Here is a 4531-nt window from a genome sequence, read left to right as displayed (position 1 = left end):
TGTGTGTGTGTGTGTGTTTTATTGAAATGTTTTAGTTTTCATATAGAAAAATTTATGATGCACGTGTTCTTGACTTTGGAGTAAACATTTATTTTGAATCTTGTGATTAAAGTATATTTCATATAAAATGCCTAGAAGTTTCAAACATTATTTTTAATATCACAAACAGGAAATAACTCGCATAATACAATGAAACTAATAACTATAGGTCTACAACTAAATTACACAAGATGTATATAATGTTTATAAACTGCTTAATATGTCATTATAAAATGCATAAAGTATGATGTATCGTGTGTAATAAAAGCAAATTACCCCTTAAAAACCGTGAGGTGGCGCTACTCTGTTAAAAAAAAGTAAGCTCCGCCCCTCACTTCCGGTTCTGTGGCTGCGGTTCTGAAACTGCTGGTGCTGCGGGTCTGCAGCTGGATACTATTGGATATTTCAGTCCTTTAGGAGCTGGTATGTTCAAAATTTGTAAATTATCACTTTGCTTCTTTGATCCATTTTTATACTGATTGACAATCATGTTGATAACTTGCTCTTGTATTGTTTGCATTTTCACAAAATTACCCTCTTCCTCATCCTCCTGCTTCTTCTTCACTGAAAAAGGTTGTGCTGCTTATTCAAATCTTAAATATGTGGTGTTTTATACGTTTTTTGATGATGAACCGAAAGTATTGAACAGATTAAAAATATGAAATAGAAAATAGAAATGTGAATTAAAATGATTTTAAATAGCAATGTTTATTCATTGTAAACATCTTTACTGTTTTTTGTTTTTAATAATTTTATTGTACAATTTGTACATTACAATGCAAGACAGGGCTCATATCCCACTTTCTAACATTTCTTATTTCAGTTTTCTTCTACTGCCATCGTGTGCTGAAGAAGTGCATTTACAAGTCTTTTCATGAATTGCAATAAAAATTCTTGAATTGCAACAAAAGCCTGTCTAGATGGTACTTTTAAACTGTAAAATAATAAAAACAAAATGTAATAAATATAATTTAAAACGTCCTATTTCAATTGACACACAAACATTATTATTATTATTATTATCATCATTCCACACTGTTTCATTCAGTGAGTAATTAAACAAAATCTGATTTTATAGCTCCCTGGGTGTTTGTGATTTCAACTAACACAACTAGAAAATAATTTGATTTTATGTGCTTTTTCCCCCTCAACTATATCTGGTCATATTCAGTTTACTCTGTAGATCTGATTTTGTACATCAATCATAGAACATACAGTATGCAGCAACATGTTTCACACAATTTGTCTTTTTATATTCAGGTACATTTTCATGCATTTCATGTGAAAACAGTTGTTAGGAAGCAAAAGCTGTATCAGTGTTTGTCCACTAGAGGACAGAAATGATACAACATTAAGATCAGCGGCATATCAATATCTTGTGAATATTTATTCATCAAGCAGATGTTTTTTTGTCAAAATTAATAAAAACAATACATTCATACTTCAGCATGAATTCAAAGGCACTATAAATTCAGATTGCATTTACAATTTTGACATTCAGATCTGATTAAGACTAGAGGATGAGAAGTGTGTGTGTGTGTGTGTGTGTGTGTGTGTGTCAGAGTGATTGACACTGGTGGGCGGGTCTTATGTTATTAAAGTGAACTCGTCCCCTCCTCCTCATTCACTACATCCACATCCTCTCCATTCAACAGCCGTATCTCTACAGTTACTGATTCATTCACTTCTGTGGAATTTGAATAAAAATAAAGAGTATTATAGTAAGAGAAAATAAAAAGAGAAGATTTGGAGGTCAAACTACCTTTACAAATAAACGTCTCCCTCTCTTCTTCTTCTTTTTTGTTTTCATTTCCCCTCACGCTCCAGTTCATTGTCTCTACTCTTTTCTTGATTTCTCTGCTTTATATTCTTCCACTTATTTGTCAGTGAGATTTGTGCTACTCATGTTCTCACATTCACACATACAAGTTTTAAATTAGTATATTAAGCAGTTTGAGCTGAATTAACTGCAGAAAAAGAACAACAGAATGCATGAGGAAGAACAGTGATTGTTAATACATTCACAGACTTGAGATACTCACCTTTGACATAAACAAAGACTTTTCTTCCTCTGCTGAGGATCAGTAGTTTAAAGAGTCCAGCGTGATCAGGTGTTGATGTTTTTGATGGTCAGTGATCCAGTCGCTTTGTCCAGCTCCAGTCTGCCTTTGTGAATCTCCCATCAGGAACATTGTCATATATAGAGATCTTTCTGGTCTTTCCTTTGATTTCAGCTGAGAGTGTCTTCAGATCCAAACAGCCACAGTATCTCATTACCAGTCTGTATTTCAGTATTAGTCTTTTTAGGATGACAGAATCATTCTCCTTCGCTGACAGTGACTTCACTGCATGTCACAGAAAGAGGAGAAAGAAGAAAAACGAGGAGCAATGATAAGTCAGTAAAGCTTCATTAAATATGTACATGAGAGCAAACATTGGTAAGAATGAACTACACATGCACCTTAAATATGTCATATTAATTAATGTAATATAGTTATAAATAATGTATATCACAGTATTTTTTTCTGTTTATGACTACACCTACATATGTGTCAGGGTTGCTACTGTGAGGAATGAAGGACCGCGTAGACGTAGGAGAATCACACTAAACAGTCTTTAATAATCCACAGAAAGGGGAAATACAGGCAGGACACACACGTAGCACTTCCATGAAGACGTATAACACTGGACCGGGAAACATGGGGCAGACAACACTTTAAATACATGGCTAAACGAGGGGTAATTGACGAGCACAGGCGAATCAAATGAAGCAATAAGACAAGGGAGAAAACTAGGTCATGGAGCACATGGGGAGAAAAACACACAGACTGGTCCATAATCCTGACATAGTCCATAGTGGCTTTTTTTACTGATAGGAGCACACACACACACACATTTACTTTCAAAAATGGTTATCTTTCATTTATATTAGTTGTAATAGTACTTTAAGAAGTACATTCCACTGTTCAATAATAAATATATTTCTGTTATCATTTCTTTAAGTTATACAGGACTGTTATTTTTGGGTTGTTGTGAAGACGTTTGAGTTTCAGTGTGTATATCATACTATGAGAGTTTAATCAAATGAAATAGTTCATATAGCAGTGTTGGATACAATTAACATCAGATATATTACAAAAATGTATGTCAAATGACAACAGTTGTGTTACTTTCGAATTTTAACAAAACCATAGAATAGAGAAGGAACATGGCACTGGCCAGAACTGAACCTGTATCTCTGGTGTTTTGACATGCTGGAAACATGTGACTGCTAGACCACACTTTGCATAAATGTTTGTTTATATGATAATCTAGTTCATATATAGTATTTTATTAAAAAAATAAAAATAAATTCTAAAGCATAAAGTTTATAAAATCTAACAAGAGAAAGCACAATGAAGACTTAAATGATCTTCAGAACAAACCCTATACGGTCTATGAGCTGAAGAAACCACAGAAACAGTCTGAATGAATGAATGAAGAACTGTGATCATTATTACACAGAAAGTCTGGAGATACTCACCTCTGATATAAACAATAAATGTCCTCTTGTATTTATTGTTGATCAGTAACTTATAGGGTCCAGTGTGTTCAATTCTGGTGTTTGTGATGGTCAGAGATCCAGTCTTCTTGTCCAGCTTCAGTCTGTCTCTGAATATCCCATGAAGAACATCATCATATGTTGTGATCTCACTGGTCTCTCCTTTGATTTGCGCTATGAGAGAGTCTTCATTTCCAGACTGCCACTCTATCAGATCACCTGTCTGTATTTTAGTAACACCAGTGTTTAGTTTGACATCGTCTCCCTCCATCCCTGACACTGTCTCCGCTTCATGTCACGCAGCAGCACATAGAAACAGAAATGAGGAGATTACTAGTGAATGAACAGATGAACATTAGAAACACTGAGAAGATATTGTGTGGTTCTTCACATGTGCTTCTAATAAGCAGTTTGTCATCTCTTTTTTAAAGAGCTGTAACAATTTACAATAATGTTAACATAGAAAAACACAAATGTATGCAAGGTGAAAATCTGTCTAAAAACCATTACACATATCATACCACTAAATAAATCAGTCCTTATTTTAAAATCTTCATGCAGCTCTGTTTCAAGCAATGACATATTGTCATGACCATCACAAAGCTCAAAAAATGTGTAAGACACCAGAAATGCACCATAAACGTTTTCCACATGACTTGTGCGCTATACGTCTTCTGAACTTATACAACAGCTTTATGTGCAATTTAAGTGGTTATTTGCTTAAAATATTCCACTTTGCTGCAGCTTTTAAATCTCATTCTTTCACACAATAAAGCAATTTTAGAATTTTTTTTAAAATACTTACGTATTTCAGCGATCTTGTGGCAACAAGAAATCACACCAGCAGCTGCTGCAGCCACCAGAACAACAACAATCCCTACAACAACACCTGGAGACAGACCTGAACCTGTAACGATAAAGAGAGACAGTCATTAGTGTGAATGTGTGTCT

The 4531-nt window shown here is 34.3% G+C and overlaps 1 long non-coding RNA gene across 1 annotated transcript; it reads right to left on the bottom strand.

The window, feature by feature from the left end:
- Window positions 1-2348: 2348 nt before the first annotated feature.
- On the bottom strand, window positions 2349-4469 carry LOC107570145 (uncharacterized). Its single transcript, XR_001606995.1, has 3 exons — window positions 4386-4469; window positions 3563-3868; window positions 2349-2384 (listed from the first exon to the last, which is right to left on the bottom strand). It is a non-coding gene; the product is annotated as an uncharacterized lncRNA (long non-coding RNA).
- Window positions 4470-4531: the final 62 nt, after the last annotated feature.

Source organism: Sinocyclocheilus grahami, unplaced genomic scaffold (assembly GCF_001515645.1).
Source record: "Sinocyclocheilus grahami isolate Dianchi unplaced genomic scaffold, SAMN03320097.WGS_v1.1 scaffold1421.1, whole genome shotgun sequence".
NCBI classification, from domain to species: Eukaryota; Metazoa; Chordata; class Actinopteri; order Cypriniformes; family Cyprinidae; genus Sinocyclocheilus; species Sinocyclocheilus grahami.
This window is presented reverse-complemented; position numbering and strand designations above follow the sequence as displayed.